The sequence below is a fragment of the Cynoglossus semilaevis genome, chromosome 14 (assembly GCF_000523025.1).
Source record: "Cynoglossus semilaevis isolate Cse_v1.0 chromosome 14, Cse_v1.0, whole genome shotgun sequence".
Lineage (NCBI taxonomy): Eukaryota > Metazoa > Chordata > Actinopteri > Pleuronectiformes > Cynoglossidae > Cynoglossus > Cynoglossus semilaevis.
In genome coordinates, this window is record NC_024320.1 from 11,898,756 (window position 1) to 11,909,726 (window position 10,971).

The window sequence follows — 10,971 nt, forward strand, 5'->3', positions numbered from 1 at the left end:
ACTTTTGTAGATTTAGGGCAAGGGTTAAAATCAGGCATACATGAAAGTAAAGGTTAGCGTTAGGGCCTACGCATTCCTTTTATATCCATGTTAATTGCTCACAAGACACAAACTGGTGTGTGTGTGTGTGTGTGTGTGTGTGTGTGTGTGAGAGAGAGAGAGAGAGAGAGAGTTTGAGAAAGAGAGGGAAGGAGGGAGAGTGTGTGTGAGAACATGCCTGCACCTTTTTGGTCTTCCTGTGGCTGTCGGAGAATAAGCAACGGCCGAGCTGACACACCACAGCCAACATGTCAGGTGCTGTTACATCACACACACACACACACACACACACACACACACACGTATATCTAAACCACACATAGACACACACACACACACCACCTTTACCAGAGGTAATCAGACCCAAACCTGATTGCTCCCTCCAGCTGTGTTAGCTGAACAGACACATCAAATCACACCAGCAGGTCAAGTAGGCAAGTAAACAGAGGAAGAAATGAAGGAAAGGAAGGAAGGGAAGGAGGGAGTGTGTAGAGTTACTTTCTTCTGTCTGTCTGTCTGTGTTAAAGAACAAGGGAAAGAAGAAGAATGAAGTACAGAAGGTCAGATTTACTTCATCTTTATCTTCTGTTTTCAAGTACATTCCCAAAGTGAAAAAAATACAACATCTACTGTTCACTGGTTCAAACAGATTGTTTGGTGATTTGGAAAAAAAAGTAAATCTAAAACATGTCACACTGACACAAAAACATTATTGGGTTTTCATGAGGTAGTGGATTACTGGTAGGAATTGTGATTGAATTGGCTTGGCTTTCTTTTTTCTTTGACAGACAGGGGGACGGCTCCTTGAGTCAACATCCATTTTTCTTTATTTGTATACAACTTTATTCAATTGAATAATAGAGATATTTAAGTAGTAGTTCAGTAAACTAATATTTCATGTAAAAATTGCGTGATATGTTTTCATTTCTTCACTTATTCCAACCATTCTTACGCCATAGAGGGGGAAAAAAGTCTTTCTTTTTAATTATCCCAACTTTTCTCCCCAAGCTGTTCGCCTGTCAGCAAATTTAGCTTCAGCCTCATGCTCGGCTGAGCATCCCTCCATCCCTCAGCAACAACTTAAACTTGGCTGAGGCCTTGAACTCCTCTTCCAGGGGGTTGACAGCACTTCACTTCTGCCTGCCCCACTTTCAGCTGGAGTTAAACTCCCTCTTGAGACCAACAAGAATGAATCAAAAAGAAAGCAAACTTTGGTAAATAAGCCGAGCCTGTTACCTTCTATATGTTCTTCTAATTCTTCTTCTATTCCTCCTTTCTTCTCCTACTTTGAACGTTTTCCCATTCTTTTACCGACCTTCCTCACTTCTCTAGCATATGCAACTTTCTCTTCTGGTTATTAAATCTAAAACCTCCAGTGGAGACCAACATCGTACTACTGTAGCAAGGTGTGTACTTGACATTTCTGCAGTTTTGTGAACACCTGTCACCCCCTGCCCCCACATCCTGGGATTTTGCAGTATTTTTGGTGTCGTCAGCTATTGTCATCACCTAATCACTCCGCTCAGAGGTGTAAATTGTGTTAGGCCGAGAGAGCTGGGAGAGGTGGGCTGGTAGGCAGGGGTCTCCTTCAGATGAACAGGTTCTTGTCTGATGAGCCCCGCCTCCTCCGCACGTTTCTAATACGGGACATTTGATCAGCTTTTGTCCCCGTGTCAAGGAACGAGGGCGGGTGGGCGGCAAAGGCAGGGTGTGTAGGGTGGGGAAAATTATAGAAGTGTCACCTCTGTCTCGTTGCTGTTCATTCAGGAGTGATCCTCAATTTGAGCGGTCGGGGCACATTTTCATGCAAATAATGGCGTTGCAATTTTTTCCCTGGCGTTTCCCTAATAGCTTCTTACAAATGATGTGCCATTACAAGGAGGTTTATTTAAACAAATTTAATACGTCTTTAATCAACCCTCGCCGAGCGCCTTTCAAAAGGTCACACACCACATCAGGGCGGGCTTAATATAACCCCCACCACCTCCACCACATCACGGTATTAGCTGAAGAAGGGCAGGGGGAGAAGAGAATTATTTCATGGACAACTCATTTCCAGCAAATCTTTATTTACATTTTTATTCAGTTATTAAATTTTATTTCATCGCCCGACAGAAAGGGCGGGGTCTCCCCTCCTTTCACCTTGGCTTACATGCGCTCGTTTGCTTATGAAGTCGTCTCAGACGAGACCAGGGAAGTGTGTTTGAACCCACGGTGCCGCCACGTCTGACACTGTGGGGCCTTTTGCAATCTTTTGTGTACGTACAAAGAGCAAAGAGGCTTGTAAAACTATTTAATATCCTTTACAAGTAATAAAAAGTATTAACACGGGATTTAGATGTATTGGCTGACACTGTGGTACAAAGAAACACGGGGCGTCGTCAGTAAAAACATGCAATTTGTTTTTTAAAATAAAAACCTTACAACATTTGGGTTTTAACCTTTTATTTGTGTGTTTTTTTTTTTTTTTTAGAAGTGTACAATCCCACTGAGTCACTCGTCCTTGTCCTTAACTCTCGTTTGGTTGTTTGTTTCATTACCGCGGCGACACACACATGACCCTAAGCAAAGTCAATAAACAAACCTATTTGAATATGTACAGCATCCAAAGCTGACACTCTGCCGCTCCCGTGATGAAGATATTTCAATATGCAAGATTGGGAGTGTGTCGTTTTACATCGGCGTAATGTGCTTTGACCCAGAAGGTGAACGGTGCCTCCTTCCTCACCCCCTCCCACCCCCGCTCCCTGCCTTACCCCAACACTCTTTTTATTAACAGTCAGATCAACACACTGTAACTCACACTTCAAACTTCATTTATTGTAATTTTATAAATCAGTGCACATAACTTCATTTTTACCCACATGTATAGTTTGTAAACACCAGTTTTCCCGACCTGTTGTCTGGTATCATCTGAGTCGGTGAGTCTCCCTGACACTGAGTGTCATGTGTGAAGATTAAACCTTTTACAATCGTCACTCCTACCACAGTTCAATTCTTTAAAGAAGGAAAATATTTCCCCAGGACCTTCTGTTCATGTTGTCTCACAGTTCCCGTCCTGAGCGGTGCGTCTTCATTTTAGGACGGGGGCTATGCAGGGGATTTAACCCTTTCTGCACTAATGCCTTTTTCTCAGGGTGGCATTTACACAAAATGAATTGCTTGCTTAGACACAGCTAACTAAATAAAAGACAGCGGGAGCTGATACTATGAAAAATGGATTTTCATTACGGTTTCATTGATTCCAGTAAATAAGGGCCCCGAGCCTGCATGGCAAAGGCTGCAAAACGGTAATAATTTAATCTAAGGTGACACAGACCAAAATGTATGTGGACAAAAAAAAAAAAAAAAATCATCCCTGAATATTAAACAAGGCCCGGAGACAAGAGACGGTAGGGGTGAGGGGGGCGGGGTGGAGAATGTGTTTCCAGGGTCTTTTAAATATATGCAGATTGCAGTCCAACCTATTTAAAAAATAAGAATTAAGTATTCCTGTCATAAATCACGTTTGCTGCTACGGATATGCCTTGTTATGTCGGTGTTTAACTGAAACCTGAAAGGTTAAAGCACTCGGTGCATTAAATTGTACAAGGATAATTAATACTTCTCTCCTGGCTATTTATAAAAATATGGAAAATAGAGTCAACTGAGCTGTGACAACACACTTGTGTGAGCAGGAAGAAGGCATACAGATGAAAATGAACACACACGTTTGGGTACATAACAAACAGATTAGAGGATGACTAATATCTTCTAGGATGAAATCCCCCTTTTTTTAGTTCGATTTCATAATGAAACATATAAAATGTGTGAAAGGCACACACACACACACCTCCCTGAGGATGTTAGCCTGACCTGGACTGCTCCTTAACTGTTGTGTTTCTCTCACTGTGTTAGCGAATGCTGACAGTAATGACTGACTGTTACCAGTAAACTAGTGCAAACTCTGTAATTTGACAAGTGTGTTCCAGAGGTGTTGACCTTTTACTCTCACCGGTGGCAGCTCTGTCAAAACTGGCACCTCGGGGAGAGAGGTGTCATGTCTACCTGGCTCCGTCGCACCTTTTTTTGACGCGCTGTCATGATGTGACTCCTTTCTCGACTGTCAGCGTGACTGTTTGACTACTTCAGACTGTATCAGCTCCAGCCCGTTTAGAAGGCCCAAGTGTGAACGTGATCCGCCGTGTTAAAAAACAGTGGGTCATTTGGCAAAAACACTCCTCTATGTGAACAAAAGGCGACCTGACAAGTGTCTGAGCCCATTACTGTGTCCTCTGACTGAACGCCGCTTCTGCGGTAATAATATGTGCCTTTAACATGCACATAGATCATCGTGTCAAGGCCAGGAGATAACAACCTCAGTGTAGAGAAACACAACAGCTGGAAAGTACGGGAAGAGTACAGCGAACCGAGCTAAAGGTCTGAAGGTATTTTTATCACTTGTTTTTTTGTTTGCCATGCGGAAATATAACTCACACTTAATTTCACGTTTAGCAGTCGATCGCTAACCTCTAGGTACATGCAGATGATAGTCGACTGGATGAGCACTGCACTCTGAGCAATGTTCCAATCAACTGTCAAGGCTTCTTAGAACTAACCACCCACCCCCAACTCCTCTGTGCACGACCATAGTCATTACTGACCTGTTGTGTTCCATGTAGCATGCCAGTTTTTGTTTATATATATACATATATTCGGTCGAGGTTGAAGAGGGACAAGATTTTGCCCCTTCAAATGCAGTTACAGGATATAAATCGGAGGGAAACTTTTTTGGTCAAAATTGGTCAAAAAAAAAAAGAGCATCCTTGTAAACAAGTACAAGAAATTACGACAGTGTTTTTCAAACTGAGGGTCACTTCCTCACATGGGGTTGCCTTGAACTCAAATTGATCATGGCATCAAAAATATCAAGCACCTGTTTTGTAAAGATTTGTGCGTGTTTTCAAGGCCACCACTCATCAACTCATTGACTTTTTTGTTGTCTGTGGATCTTTGCAAGCTTTATGTAATTGAACCCAACAATAAAATGACCCAGCTCCCAGGTGAAATAACGGGTCGCGGCTCATCTCCTTTTGAAGCAGCTTCGACAAAATGACAAACATTCCTTGTGCTTTTCAGATGTGATGATCTAAAGTTCTTTGTGTTTTTTCTTTGAGCAATCATTTCAAATTCAGGTCACTCCTTACTTGTGCTCCCGAAGTCAAAATATTTGTAATCTGCTCGTAACAATTAGCACAAGATAAACAAAAACCACATTGTTCTTGTTCCTGCTAATGGTGGTAGCCCCTGGCCACGCTTTAATTATTCCTGTTAGGAAATGAAGTCTTTACCTTGCCTCCTTCCTCTTTCTATTAGACACAGGGAATTAGTTGAAATGCACACAGCTCTGCAGTTGATTTGTCTGTACAGCTTCCAAGTGCAAAGATTTATACAGATAAAATTGGTGGATGCCCCATATATCAAACAGCAGGATGGACACAGTCCTTATGTATTAACTATATATAGACTTATATTTGCAAGCAAATATAAGCAGCAAAGATTGGAGGTGGTGATGCAGAGCTGGGTTTAACCTGGGACCACAGAGGTGTTTGTTGTAATTGATGAAAGTATTTTTGTTGATGTGTGTGTGCTGCAGAAAACTAGGCATACAGCACCATGAAGGGGCGGAGCTCTGGTACTGTACCCTTGCCTCTCATACGTTTGTACTTGCCTCTGTTTTCGTAAGTTGTGGGCCGATAATCATCATCAGATTTTATTGCCTTAGTGGCAGATTGTCTACGAAATGGTTGTGTAGAGAGCAGAGTAGAGAGTTAATTGAAGGGGAAAGGAAACAAATCTTTCTGTTGTTACAAAAGAGAATATATCAATAGAAAATGAGGTTAAAATTAAAGAAGGAATATGGAATACAAACATCCATACTGCAGACATTGTTATATGAAGTACACATGAGTACAGTGAGATGTTCAACTGCAGTAGGAAAACACATAACACTGGCTGTTTGTTTTCGTGGAAAACCGTCACGCAGAATCGGGTCGCCGCATCAACACGTTTCTGATTTAACTTGTTTTGGACCTAACACCATTAACTCCAAAGACACGCCACAAGTCCATTTTTTTGGTTTCCCAGAAGTTATTTTTATTGAATCAATCAAAATACCCACATTACACCCAATGAGAACAAGTGACAGTATTCTTTCATTGGGCATTAAGCATGACATGGCCTCGGGTCCTGATCCCTTATTTTTGATTTACGCCATTTGTCGTCTTACCCTAAATCAGGTTAAACAAATCAGCAGACTCCACATGGATGGTATATAAATATATTTTTATTTTTAAGTAGCCTGCTCGTGACTCCACAGTGGGAGGCATGAGTATCTGGGGCATCAAGGATGTGGTCCAAGTCAGGGAGGGGGGAAAATACTATGCTGTTTCATCTGTGCAATTCAAAAAGACCGTGTGATGAAAATTTAAAAGTCGTCTCTCATGTGCATATTAAAGTTGCATTAGAAAATTCTATCTTTTTCCACAATGACGCTGGCACTTCAAGTGATGTCTGCAGATTATTAATTGATTTGTCTGTCAGATGAAGAGCCGTTGGGTTGTCTCTTGTAAAGGTGTTTGCTCTAATTAGTGATTGACAGCTGAAGCACATTTTAATGGACTGTGTGATAACAGTGGATGTTCTGTTAACAGTAAAACTCATGTAGTTCTGTCCTGACATCTGTGTATAATCAACACGAGTACTCAAATGTTGTGGAAAGAGACAGAGATGAGTCATTTCAAACCTTATTCATCTTTTAATCCATGACCACAAGGTGGCACCATATTTAACAGCCTTTTCCTTTTCACAATGCATCAGACATTATCTGTAGGAGACAGAGCTGCACTGCAGGCAGGCCAGGTCAAAAACCCAATATCATCGGTCTATGGATTTTTTAGTTTCTATTTGTTTAAAATGGGGCTGGACACTGTTTTGCTAAAAGCTCCATGGAGTTGAGGTTTCCCATCCACCACCTACGGTACTTATTTTCCTTTTTAAATTGACAAAGGTTAATGTCACATTTGATGCTGTTGGACGACCTGCCTCTAGTTGGAAAATTACCCAAAAGCTTATAAATTTTGGCTGGAACCGGCGGGTTCTTTTTCCTGTTAGCTCTTCCAGCTGCTTTGGCAGAGCACGGCTCATCATTTGGACGGGCTTCCATTTGGCTTGAGTGGTAGCAGAACAGGTTGGTGAACTATGGAGATGACCACTTCATTTTTGTCATGCAGACAGACGTCCTGTCCTCCTTGTAAAGTGGACAGTGCTTTGATAAAAGTTGTTCTTTTGAACATTTTACAGTGTGGTGTTAAACCAAACATATAATTTGATTGTTTCAACAAATGTAATTCAATCTTAGATTTAAATATGACAATTCAGTTGTATTTAAAGTTTCCTATTTTTCCTATGTAGTACAATGATTACTCTTATCATGTCTTTTTTTTTAGATATAGTTTTTTTTTCTTTGCATTTTCCATTTCAAGAAGCTCCTTGACAATTCGATCTAGATGGACTTGCGATGACACGGGACAACAACATTCCTCCCTTGTGTTTAGGGATGATTTCCTGTTGGGTCAGACTGTTTTCACTCCTAACAAACTTCACTGCGGTTTGCTTGGAAAAGCAGAAGGATCCACCTTCTCAGGCGTCTCAGTGGTTTTTATGTTCTTGGTCTTACACAGGCAAATAAACAGAACCGAAGGGGGACGAAATCACTTAAAACATGCACTTTGTTGTAAGTGCATCTGTGGCCGAGTAACAGCAACAGAGTGCACTGCAGTTGTGTAAAAGCTGGCAGCGGTCCTACGTTAACATTGTATTTCTGCTGATAAATGGTCTTCGGCTGCATGTGCAAAGTGTTAGCGAGGCCTCCTGACTTTGTTGGAGAGACACCTGCATGATTGATGGATTCTATTTAGCAGCGGGGGGAACGAACAAGTGCACCTCCGCTCCAAGGAGGGTTTCACCAGCACCTTGTACCAGACAGCTGTGGGTGGTCAGAGGGAGGACGAGGAGAAAGTGGGTGTTAGAGACTGAGAGATGGTCAGAAGGTGAACAAGGTGCAGGAGAAGAAATAAACAACACTCAGAAAGACACAAACTAAAGTGACAAATAAAAGAGGAAGAAAATAAAGGGAGAAGATGAAGAAGAACAAAGTGTCAAAGTAAGAGAACAAGAGCAAGCAACCTACATCTGGTACTCATTATCGTCCTGGCCCCCCTCTCTGGTAATTGCTCCATCTGACATAACTCACAGCAGACCTCACTTTGACTACAGATGGGAGTTGATGGCAGGAGGAGGTAGGGGGAGCAAAAGGAAAAAAAAAAAAAACATGGGAGTATTGATGTTATTTGAGGAAAAGATATCGAAGGTAGAACTCAGTCACTGCTTTCATTCCAGAACAGAACACTCATCTCTGCCCTGAAGCTCTATCACTTCGAAGACACTTTTCAGCTGAAGGCAACATTCCATTTTTCGTTTCAACGTTCAACGTTCCTGTAGCGATAATTATACATTATGCTCCCCATGTTAATTGCAGAAATCTGGCAGCGCTGTAGCATTGCTAAACAGTAGTCTGACCGGGCAGAGAACACTGGCAGCCAGATGATCGGACAGGTTGTAAATAAAATCCGGGGTTGGCCAAAATTGTTCTTAAAAAGAAAACAAAGAACAATCGAAAAAATCATTACCCATGTTAGTTCAATAATCTCACTGTGTAACAATGTCAACCCCCTCCTCCCCAAAGAAGACCAGGAAGTCATAAACTAGCATTATCCTTTCATCAATGCACTCCAGTGACATTGCTCTGGGCTTTACCTCAAACTCTTTGAAGTGAAGAGGGCTGCAACTAATTGCAAACTTCCTCAAAAGGAGGGTTTAGCAAAGAGGAAAATTGCATATATGCAAATGGAACAATGCGTTATTATAATCAGGTTTCTCCCAGGGTCAATAAATTCTTGGGAATATTCGGAGGCCATCGAGGCCTCTGCCTGCACTTAATCATGATATCTTGAAATGAGATCCTTATTCGCCGTGGAAGAGCGCTGTAGTGGGCGAGCGGCCCTAATTGTAGATTCAGGAAAAAGCTTGGCCCTTTTTTGTGCTTCACTGTGAATAAGTGCTCTTTTTTAATCAGCAGAGCTGCTCCTCACTCAGAATGTTGCAATCACACAAACAGATTCCTGAGATGATGATGATGGCAACAGCATCTGAATGTACAATGTCTCTTAATGTGAGAGATAATTCAGACACACAGGTGTAACACTTGTGTGTAGCACCTGTGACGTGTTCTTTGTCGCACTTCTGATCACAGGTTCCTTCATTCACTCGTCGTCTACTGCTAAGTACTTCTCAGGATTGTAGGAGGACATGGACCCAATTACTGCATCATTGTTAGAGGGTGAGGAACTCACTTGGACCATTCATCTGTCTGAAGGACCACAAGTAGAGACAAACAATGGATTTTGCTCAGCCGCATCACCTCTGATCAAGAGACAAATGCAAATATGGTAAAAAAAAAAAAAAAAAAAAAAAAAAGCAGCATTCACCAGAGGTTAAGTCATATGACAGTAATGCTGATGCTTCCCAAGAACTTCTGTTTTGCAGGGTTTTTTTTAACAAAATATAGTTTTATAAAAAGTGTTACAGTTCCCCTATTTACATTGAAGTCTTCTTAGTGGTTAGGGATTTCACGTGTGCATGACGCCTATCCCTGAACAGAGCTCTTATTATTTCTTTTCAAGTTGGAAAATCACCTAAAATACGTATCAAGAGCCCTGTCCTGTTGTGATGGGCCCAGGACTCTACTGTAATACAGGTACTTGGTGCATGTGAGTTTTTAAATTCCATTCAGTTTATAAACAATATTTACAAAACAGAAAAGTATTTTGTATTTACAAAAAAGTTGTTCTCTACATTAGGAATGAAAAATCTTTCATTAGTACACACACACGTACACACACGTCTACACAGTGGTTTATACTGCAGAGTGGCTTCCAAGGCGATTTTGAGATGATTGGCCCACCTAGGTAAAGACACTCAAAACACATAAAGTGTGTTATTCCTTGTCCAGTTCTGGCTGTAAACCTATTCAGAAAGGAGTGTTTCATATTTCTCCTGCAGCTGTAGGCTCCTCAGATAATACAGGGATGTGTGTTTTGAAGGTGTACAATGAAGGTGTGCTTGCCAAATGGAGGACTTTTGGCAGAGTAGGACAGAGAAGTTTGAAGAGCGGCAGCTCACAGCTGTAACACAGGAGGCCTCAGATCGGGGGCTGCAGGTAACAGTGCACCTTGACATCCATTCATCAAATACCTGTTTACACCCACTGACAGAAATGGGCCTCGTAAAAACGGACACTCCAGGGGAGATGGATGGATGTGGCACGCTCCACATTTGTGATGGAAACCTGGCAGTTGTGAACCGGTGGGGGGGGGGTGATATATGCTCACTATAGTCAGTATTACCTCCTCATCTAACATAAAATAAACACATACGAATACATTTTGGTGGCGCTTTGGCCCAGAGGCATGAATATATTTTGGTGGTGCTTCGGCCCAGAGGCAATGTCTCTGTCATTGGTGTCACCTCCAGGGCAAGAGGGAATCAAGGTTAGGGTGGATGTTACCTTCCAGTGGACTCACCACCCACAGGAAGGTTCGGGGGGTTGGTACGGTGCAGTGTGATTTGGGTGGTGGTCATGGAGACTGCTGCCCCTGTGATCCGGTAACGATATTTTACAAGCCAACATCAAGATCCACAGTAGTTACTTAAATCCACCAAGTTGTAGGACAGCAGTTTTCTGTCATTTTCAGAAATTTATTTTTTCACAGTAATCACGAGTAATCATAAAGACAGTGGTTAATCAGAATGATATATATTACACATACATCA

At 41.8% G+C, this 10,971-nt stretch overlaps 1 long non-coding RNA gene across 1 annotated transcript; it reads right to left on the reverse strand.

Moving 5' to 3' along the window:
• Window positions 1–6,823: 6,823 nt before the first annotated feature.
• On the reverse strand, window positions 6,824–10,509 carry LOC107989471 (uncharacterized). The gene is made up of 2 exons (XR_001761019.2): window positions 9,357–10,509; window positions 6,824–8,349 (listed from the first exon to the last, which is right to left on the reverse strand). It is a non-coding gene; the product is annotated as an uncharacterized LOC107989471 (long non-coding RNA).
• Window positions 10,510–10,971: the final 462 nt, after the last annotated feature.